Source organism: Triticum dicoccoides, chromosome 7B (genome assembly GCF_002162155.2).
Source record: "Triticum dicoccoides isolate Atlit2015 ecotype Zavitan chromosome 7B, WEW_v2.0, whole genome shotgun sequence".
NCBI classification, from domain to species: domain Eukaryota; kingdom Viridiplantae; phylum Streptophyta; class Magnoliopsida; order Poales; family Poaceae; genus Triticum; species Triticum dicoccoides.
Window position 1 is genome coordinate 148,561,723 of NC_041393.1, and position 10,646 is coordinate 148,572,368.

General features: G+C 47.7%; 1 pseudogene; it reads right to left on the reverse strand.

Moving 5' to 3' along the window:
- Window positions 1-10,086: 10,086 nt before the first annotated feature.
- Window positions 10,087-10,225, reverse strand: LOC119342446 (annotated as a pseudogene).
- Between the last annotated feature and the right edge of the window lie 421 nt (window positions 10,226-10,646).

The window sequence follows — 10,646 nt, forward strand, 5'->3', positions numbered from 1 at the left end:
TATTTCAAAAACAACATGTCACCATTGCCGAGCCATCTCACACCGTCTTGGGCCGCCACAACGAGCCACGTGGGGGGCGCCTCGCCCCCAATGTTCGCCAAGCAGGCTTTGTCCATTGACTTCTTTTGAGGACGGTGGGGAGAAGGTGGAGGGCGCGGTGGCGGCTCGGGCAAAGTGACAACAAAGATGACCGCGATAATGCTAAGTCAGATTACCACCTCTTTAGTTGATTGAGAGCAGAGACAAGCGCTTGCCAAACTAAATAGTAAAATTTCTTGAAAAATAAAAGATACTTGAAGCAAGCCATGAGAGATCGAGAGAGAGGGAGAGATGCCAAGGGGGAACTTGAGATGTATTAAGGCATCTCCAATGTCGTGCCGTAAATCGAACTCACTATTCGTCCACACACGTGTTCGGATGCTTCCGCAGACATAGGTACGGTAGCCGGCCATTTAACCGCATGCCCGAAATGTTCACCCGCATTCCAAAAGAAAATTGAACAATTGGAACGAATCCATGCAAACCAGACCTAATTCATGCAAAGTTGACATATATTAAATTAAAATCGAATGAAATCGAAAAACTCAACTAAAATTTAGAATGCGCCTAAAAAATCTACGTGAGGTACCCAGACAACAACCTCATATGCATGACCTCCCATCTGATGGGGCCTTTGTCGTTGTTCACTCCATCACTGCTGTCGTTGGAGTCGTTGTCCTTCCATTGATGGAAGGGTGCGTAGAGCTCGTGACAGCCCTAATTTACCGTCGCCTGCCACTCGACTTCCTTTGCCTCCGCGCCAGCCCCGAACGCGGCTCGGTTCATGTGCACTTTTTTTTCTTAACAAAAGGATTTCCCCCGAAAGAAAACCACCGTCAGGGCCATCATGAGTCAATGTGAAAGAAAGAGAATTGTGGAAGCGTATGTTGTTCGGCAGGGACACATACGTGTTATATAGAGATGTCAGATTACAAGAGGAGGCGGCGCAGGTTGTTACTAGGCTTGGCCTGTACTCCAAGCTACACAAAGATAAACCTATCCTAGCTAACAACCTGCCGCCCAAGATTACACGTATGTATACACAATACATGACAACATGTCGTGAAATACTAGCCTATACAATTTCTACAAGCCTATCATTTTACATCCTCCCTCAATCTTAACTCATCAAGGTTTAGATTGTTCTTGAAGGCTTGAAACTGTCAAACTTGTAGAGGCTTAGTGAACCCATCAGCAACTTGATCTCTTGTTGGGATGAATTGTATTTCTAATAGCTTATGTGCTACTCTTTTACGAACAAAGTGATAATCAATTTCTATATGTTTTGTTCTGGCATGAAATACAAGATTTGCAGAGAGATACATTGCACCCAAGTTGTCACACTGTGACACATGTGATCTTATAATTCCTAGTTCATTAAGTAGAGTTTCTATCCATATTACCTCAGCAGTTGCATTTGCCAGAGACTTATATTCTGCTTTAGTACTGGAACGTGATACTGTTGCTTGTTTCTTAGCATTTCAAGATATAAGATTAGACCCAAGAAAAATAGCAAAACCTCCAATAGATCTCCTGTCATCTGGACACCCAGCCCAATCCGCATCAGAGAATGCACTTATTGCAGTTGATGGAGACCTACATAGCTTAAGTCATATTCCAGTACTTCCTTAAATATACCTTAGTATCCTTTTTACAACTTTCCAATGCAAGGAGGTAGGAGCATGCAAAAATTGACAAACCTTATTTACCGCAAATGATATATCAGGTCTAGTCAAAGTTAAGTACTGAAGTGCACCAACTATGCTTCTGTACTTAGTTCCCTCTTCTGTGCTTAATACTTTTCCTTCATGCAATGACAACATATCAGTGGTAGACATAGATGTATTGGAAGGTGTACAATCATTCATGCCTACCCGTTTAATTATGTCTCTGGCATACTTTTCTTGAGTTAACATAATACCATCATGCATTTTTTAACATCAATGCCTAGGAAACAATGTAACTCTCCCAAGTCTTTGAGTGCAAACTCACTTCTCAAATTCTTTAGCAGAGCCGAGGTAGCATCTTGTGATGAACTAGCAACGATTATATCATCAACATAAATTAACATAAAGATGATCACCTTCTCTTTCTTGAAGAAGAATAAAGAAGTATCTCCCTTTGAAGCTCGAAAGCCCAGTTGCTGCAGTTTCATACGCAGTCTTGAATACGAGGCTCTAGGGGCCTGCTTTAGACCATACAAGGCCTTGTCCAGCTTACATACATGATGTAGTTTCAAGCCATCCTCAAATCCAGGTGGCTGCCACATATAAACCTCTTCCTCGAGAACGCCACGTAGAAACACATTATGTACATCCAATTGACGAAGACTCCAACCCCTGGAAACAACAATATACAGAACAAGTCTAATAGTAGAAGCTTTAACAACAGGACTAAAATCATACAATAATGCTGCTTAAAGCCTTTAGCCACTAGCCTAGCCTTGTATCTGTCTATTGTGCCATCAGACTTTCTTTTAATCTTGTATGCCCACTTACAATCTATGTGGCACCCCGGCTCGGAGCAACCGGTTTACCTTGCATTGCCAGCATAGAGACCTTGTCTTCTGGCAACACACAACAACATGGAACAGAAAAACAACCGCTTTATTCATGCTAGCGGAGCATAGTTTATATTACAACAGTTAGCGAGGCCAAGCGGCACACACGGTGCGGCTGAACAAGGGGCCTCGATCATGACAACTACTCGGCAGCGGAACAACGTCGTAGCGGGACTCCATAGCACAAGGACACCGATGTGGACATGGTCTAGACTCGGACAGCACTCCTTCCCAATGAGACTTTCCTGAAATCTGGCATGACACGCCAGGTCAGTACATTAAATGTACTTGCAAGCTCACAATAAGCATAAACATAATGACAAACAATATCATGATATTTAACCATTTAATTAACAATGCAACCATACATCTAACGTGTTGTGACTATGTTCAACTGGTACTTGTTCCACGGACGTGCTTATCGGACGTGGTCATTTCCAGACCACAAACATGATAATCTCTAAAACACACTTGTGATCCTTTCGGCGATCAGCACCCAACCAATCCATGGCCTATGATCCTTACGGCGATCATAACCCGACCAACTCTTGGCCCGTGATCCTTACGGCGATCACAACCCGACCAACTCATGGTCAAACTCAACACGATGGCCTCACTGCCATCCTCAGTACAAACTTAGTGTGCATATTTTATTAAGTGTTGACCCATGGTGTACCCTACTTTCGAGCGTGTCCGTAACCGTGGACTCGGCTATCGATAGATTAAAAACACTCTACAGAGGTTAGTACACTATACCCACACTACGGAACCCATGGCCTCGCAATCCCATTCGGGTGGACCAACAACGTTCCGACGAAACTATTTCATTGTCATGACACTCTCCTGGCCATTCCGACTCAGACCCCACCGGGCTAGTCCTGGGTGGCCCCGTGTCTACCTCCAGACACCTTGACCACCGTGGTGGCCACGATCCACTCTGGGATCCGGTACCAAAACTTAACTTAACAACGGGCACACAAGGTTATGCTTGCCTACCGGGCCAGGGTACAGCACGCCCATAACCTTCCCTAAATGGAGGCACCGACCAGAAGCACGACAATGAAACGCATTAAGGCCGTCCCATACCGACAAATATGGTTGCACTGGGAAAGACTCGTTTCAGCGACACCATGACCCGGTCAACAACATGTTCAAGTTGAGTTATTAATCAGGTTTAACTTAATGTGAAAATAACCGGTGTCATAATGCCCTGCTATGCATCACTTAACATATGCACCACATAACCATGCAAACAACTGAATCAACCATGCTCCTACCGAGCCAGCATCAACTCATGCTACTACTCTGGTTAAGATCACACTTCACTTATACCAGAATCATTTATAGCAATCTCATCATTTTTCATCATGCAAAAATAATAATTAAACTAATTATCCAACTCTATGATCATATCACTTATTCATCACTTGCAACTAAGTTCTCCTTAGCTTACCAACAAGATTCACTTCAAACATTCTGTAGTTCAAGTATTTTAACATGACAAGCATTTAACAGAATATAATCACCATATAACTAATTTAAGTGCATAAATATTCATAAGTTCAAGTAGGAAAATCACAAATATAGAAGTGGCACTATGAAAATGTTACTGTGGCTTGCCTTAGTGCTGATGAGGTTCACAAAGCTCCTGGTGATCCTCAAGACAAGCTGGCTCTTCTGAAAATATTCAAAACCACAAAAAGGAAACATCAAGAAACCTTCTGAAAGTTACCAGAAAATATAGACAGCAAGGAAAAATCCCATCTTTTGGGTGCTGTTAGATTTTTGGACACAAAACACAATGCAAAAAAGAATCGATGCATTTGGACTTATAGATAAAAAGTTATGGCCATTTGAAGTTTCCCAGAATTTAAATGAATTTGAAATAATTAAACGGAGGGGGGTGACGTCGAAAGCGTAAACTCCCGGGGCGCCACCACTCATACCGCTTCGCGCGCGTAATGAGTGGCTGACTAGCGGGCCCCGCTAGTCAGGCCGGAGGGAGGGGAGAGGGAAATAGAGGGGGCGGCGCTTCGCCGGAGCTCATGCCGGCGGTGAGGCTTCTTGGAGGCAAACGAGAGGGAGGGATCGATGGAGAAGTTGTTTTCACACCTGCACGTACCTGTAGCGTTGCTAACGGTGACCGGACAGCGTCGGATTTGACCTCTCCAGCGGCGGTAGAGGGTGGAGGTTGCCGGAGATGAAGAAGACGGCGACTTGGGGTGGCTCCAGGGGCTTCAGCTAGGTGGGTTGGTGTAAGGGCATATTTATCCCCAAGATGTTTTGGTGATTGATGACAATGCTTTTGCGGACTAATCGTGTGCGTTGAGTTCTTTCAGAGATTCATCCTTTGGCACGAGACGATTACCTCCCCTCGGTGTTTTATTCAAGACGGTGTAGCTCCTTCGTTTCTCTGTTGGTGGACTAGTTTTGTAGGAGTCCCGTACTATCAAGAGGGGATCCGCTTTGGTAAGGCTAGGGTGGAATCAACACGTACACATCCTTATCACACCTGATGTTTCTTTCCGCTTCATTGGAGCTGCCTTTCCTATCTGTGCCTGCCCTATCCTGTCCCAGCGGTAGTACCGCGGTCCTCAGCGGTAGTACCGTCGAAGCATGTCAAGCGGTAGTACCGCTTGCGGTCTTCGGCCGTAGTACCGCAGTGGTTCCGGGCTACTACCGCCTCGACTCGAGACCGCTGTTTTTCATGTCGGGTTTTACGGTACTAGTAGCAGCAGTAGTGGCGGTAGTACCGCTCCAAGCGGTAGTACTGCCAATACTTCCGCGGTAGTACTGCTCTGGGGCCAGGACCCTGCATTCCTCGTCAGCGCGGCAGTACCGCTGGGAGGGAGCGGTAGTACCGCTTATCAGCAGTAGTACCGTCCTGCCCAAGCGGTAGTACCGCTTTGTGTGTGGCTGTTCAGGGGGGTAATGGTTGGATTGTTTCCCCCACTATATAAAGGTGTCTTCTTCCCCAAAGTTGACTCACCTCTTCCCCAAAAGCTCCATTGTTGCTCCAAGCTCCATTTTCGCCCGATCTCTCTACCCAGCCAATCAAACTTGTTGATTTGCTCGGGATTGGTTGAGAAGGCCCCGATCTACACTTCCACCAAGAGAAATTTGATTCCCCCACTAATCCCTAGCGGATCTTGTTACTCTTGGGTGTTTGAGCACCCTAGACGGTTGAGGTCACCTCGGAGCCATAGTCCATTGTGGTGAAGCTTCGTGGTGTCATTGGGAGCCTCCAATTAAGTTGTGGAGATTGCCCCAACCTTGTTTGTAAAGGTTCGGTCGCCGCCTTCAAGGGCACCAATAGTGGATTCATGGCATCTCGCATTGTGTGAGGGCGTGAGGAGAATATGGTGGCCCTAATGGCTTCTTGGGGAGCATTGTGCCTCCACACCGCTCTAACGGAGACGTACTTCCCCTTAAAAGGAAGGAACTTCGGTAACACATCCTTGTCTCCACCGGCTCCACTCTTGGTTATTTCGTGCCTTTACTTTTGCAAGCCTACTTGTGTTGTATCCCTTGCTTGCTTATGTGCTAGTTATTTTTGCATCATATAGGTTGCTCACATAGTTGCATATCTAGATAACCTATTTTGTTGCAAAGTTTAAATTGGTAAAGAAAAGCTTAAAAATTGTTAGTTATCTATTCACCCCCCCTCTAGTCAACTATATCGATCCTTTCAGTTGGCTTCACGGAGGAGAGGCGGAGGCCCTGGCAGGGTCGCCTTGGCTTGGGAGGGGCCGGAGCTGCGGGAACAATCCGGAGGGGATCGCCGGCGAGCTCGGCTCCGGGACGGCAGCCCGCGGCCTGCCCGGCCGGGCTGCGGCTTCTACTGGCTCTAGGAGGAAGTGGAAGTGGCTGAGGTGCTCCAAGAGGCTGCGGAAGGGCTGTTTTTATAGGCGGGGCGGCAAGGAGGGCTCGGGCTCCGCCAGAGGACACCTGTCCCTGGCGCCCGGCGACGAACGACGCCAGAGAGCAATGCAGAAGATGACCGAGGTCACGCAGGCACTATGCGCGGGCGCGGACGAGCACATGAGCGAGGGGGAAAGAGACGAACACAGTGCGCGCGCACTGTGCCGTTGGCCGGACTGTGCCCGTGCTCGCTGCGGCGAGCTCCGGCGTCGGCGAGCGGCAGGGGGGAGTTATGGAGGTGGAGATGAGGATGGTGGTGAGGGGTGGCGCGCTCTGGCCGGCTGGGCAGCGAGCATGTGCTCAACAAAGGCGCTGGCGACGCGCAGAGCGCACGTATTGCATGCCAGCACGCTCGGACGAACGCGCTCACCACGTGGACCATGACATCAGGCCACCCTACACACTAACAAAGATGTCTGGTGTGTAGTCCTTAGTAAACTGAGATGTTACCACGGTTTGGTTAGGTTCCAGGTGCAGTAGAAGTAAACTTGTGCTGCTGACAAGTTACTGGACAGTAACTTTGGAGTGTTACTGTGGTCAAACCACTGGGATTCAAGGGCTGAGCTTTGGGGTTTTACTATCTCTTACTAAGGTAAATAAGCACAGGGAAAACCAGCTACAATGGAGCTAGTAAAAAGGTAGTTGTTGTAGAAACTACCATTTCAGTCCAGAAGTGACTTTATTTTCTGTAGCCAAAATATTCCGATGAGTGGTGAAATATTTTTGCTCAGAAAGGTGCCCTAGGGTCCAAAGAATAATTGGGATTTTTCTCAGGATTTTAGGGTCAAGAAAAATTAGGGTTGCTTTGGAGCTCAAAGGTTTAGCTAGGGTTTTGGAGGCCAAAATGGATATTTTTCATTTAATAAAAATATTCCAAACAATATTTTTGGGTTGTCCAGGGGTGAAATGATGGTTGAGAGGAGGAGAGGGAACACTTGGGTGAAAATCAAGGGGTACCCAAGTGGTTAAGTCCAAATGAAATGATTCAAAATCCCAAATTTAAAACCAACTCAACTGAAAATCAAGCAAAGAAAAAGAGGGCAAAAACCCAGCTGTCACAATCTATTACATTCCTCCCTTGCTTAGGAGAAACCAAATGCCAAGTCTAATTTTTCATGAGAGCTTCATATTCTATATTCATAGCCTTTTTCCAGTTATCATTACTTAGTGCCTCTAATAGACTTTGAGGTTCACCGGTGGATGCAAAGTTTGCAGACTTGAAATTCTTTTCATACCTGACTATCCCATCTTTGAACCTTGATGGCTTCAAAATACCTTTTTGTGCACGTGTAGTCATTCGTAACGGTGTATGATCATGTACTGAGTCAACGGCCACAGAAGATCCGAGCCCATCACCTCGTACCCGATCCGACCGAGCAGAGGTGGGCAAATCTCCCTCGACCGCCGCGCTCCTGACTGGGCTTGTATCCCGTGTGGGTGCGCTGTGCGGCGCACTACCCGGGCTCAGGTCCTATGCGCGTGGGCCAGGCGACACACCACCTGCCCCATGTGACTACGAAGGCGCGTCGGGTCCGCCCGTACGGGAGCCTCACGCGTGGCGCGCGCCAGACGAAGGCGAGGGGGGATCGGGTCCGCCCGACCAATCACCACCGGTCCCTCCCGACCGGGGATCAGGTGGCGCTAGGAGATCTGCCCAGGGATCCACAGGTACGTCAGTTGGCCCCCTGACGCCAAATCTCGCGGGATCAGCGCCCGCAGGCGAATCTGCTTCGTGTTCCGCACCAGGCGTTTCCTGTTGCTGCATAAAATCATGATGATTTGGAGTGCTGTTTTTTTAACTGTTGTCTCCGTTAGGGTTAGGATTATTAAACAAATGATCATCAATAGTATGTTCACCCCCTTGATAAGTAGGATTTAATAAATCTGGTGAAAGCAAAAGGATCTCAGCACGTAGACGAGCACCGGCGTTAGGATGGAGTGTAGAGAAGGGGAACACGTTTTCATCAAACACAACATCCCTGGAAATATAAACACGCCCGGTGGAAATATCAAGGCACTTGAAGCCTTTGTGAAGATTGCTATACCCAAGAAAAGCACACTGCTTGGAACGAAATTGAAGCTTGTGATTGTTGTAAGGTCGGAGGTTGGGCCAGCAGGCACACCCAAAAATTCTTAAGATAGAATAGTTGGGTTTTTCATGAAAGAGACGTTCGAGAGGTGTTTCAAAGTTGATTACTTTGCTAGGAATCCAATTTATCAAGTAGGTTGCGGCAATGAAAGCCTCATCTCAAAACTTCAGGGGCATAGAAGCTTGAGCAAGAAGAGACAAACCTACTTCAACGATATGACAATGTTTCCTCTCAGCTGAACCATTCTGTTGGTGAGCATGAGGACAGGAGACATGGTGAGATATACCTATTTTGGTAAAGAATGAGTTCAGTTTAACATACTCCCCTCCCCAATCTGTTTGGGGAGCAAGAATTTTGCGATCAAATTATCGCTCTACAAGCTTATGAAAATCATGGAATTTTTGAAACACCTCAGACTTGTGTTTGATAAGATAGATCCATGTAAATTTACTGAAATCATCTATGAAACTCACATAATATTGCTTTCTTCCCACTGTTTCCATAGCAGGACCCCAAACATCAGAGAACACAAGCTCTAAGGGAAACTTTGATTCACTTATTGTATTTGGATAAGGAAGTTGGTGACTTTTGCCTTTTTGACAGGCGTCACATACAGACTCTTTATTGAAATAACTGGCACACGGCAGATTATTTTGACTAGTGACTTTGCTAACAATAACAGAAGAAGGATGCCCTAGACATCGGTGCCACCTATCCGGAGATAGCTTGGTAGCACTTAGCACTTGCTTCTTGATGTCAGTGCTCGTGTGCCTAATCGGGTAGAGACCTCTCCTACCCTTGCCTTGAAGTAGTACCTTCCTCGTTCCCCGATCCTTAACAGAAAAAAATAAGGATGAATTTTAACAAAGGAATTATTGTCAGCAGCAAGACGACTAGTAGAGATGAGACTTTTATTGGATTCGGGTACATGAAGAATATTGTTTAAGTGGAGATCACGATTTAGGGTATGAATTGCTGAATGACCAATATGTTTAATATCCATACCTGACCCGCTTGCAGTATGTATCTGTCCATTGCCGTTGTAGCGATCACGCACGGTTAGCTTCTCCAGGTCGCCCGTGATGTGATCGATAGCACCACTGTCAAGGTACCAGTTGGTGCCCATGCCATACTGCGGGGCTACAAGATTGGCCGATTTCTCCTCCATACCTTGGTAGGACTCGTCATACCGTCTCCAGCACTCCCATGCCGGATGGCACATCTCCCCGCAGATTTGAAATTGCACCCGAGGAGCGGAGGCATGGTTGTTGTAGTTGCCTCCGCCGCCGCCGCCATTGTTGCCGCCGTGACCACCACCGCCACGGCCTCCTGGCTTGGAATAGCCACGGCGGCCGCGGTTACCACCATTGCCAACTTGTCTTCGGCAGTGGTCACCACCTCCGCCGCCTTGCTTGCGGCCTTGGGTGGCACTATTGGCGGAGGATTGCGACCCACCGCCACGAAGATTCAGCCTCGTCTCGAAGTTGAGTAGCTGCGAGAAAAGCTCGGCTGCAGTGACCGGCTCCACCCTGGAGCACATAGCAGAAACCACCGGATCGAAATCTTCATCGAGTCCGGCTAGGATGTGGGAGACAATGTCTTCCTCGTCCACCCTCTTCCCCGCGGCGATCAGCTCGTCGCAGAGGGTTCTGACTTTCCCGACGTAGTCGGTGATGGATAGGTTGCCCTTCTGTAGGTTGGCGAGGGCGATGCGAACGTTGGTGGTATGCGATCGAGTGCGAGATGCGAGCATCCCTTCGACCGTGTTCCAGAGCTCCGCGGAGGTGTGACAAGATGCAACCTGGATGGCTATCTCACGAGGAAGAGTCGTCAGGAGATAGGAGAAGACTTGTTGGTCTTGCGCATGCCAGGTTTGGAAGTCAGGGTTCGGCGCCTTCGCCGTGGTCTTGCCGTCGGAGGAGGCCACCTCGATCTGCATGGGTGGTGGCAGCTGTCGTGGTTCTAAGTCTGACAGTAGAATGGGGGGTAGGTATGGAGAGGCAAGATACTAGCTATGGAGTAGTTGTACACACGAG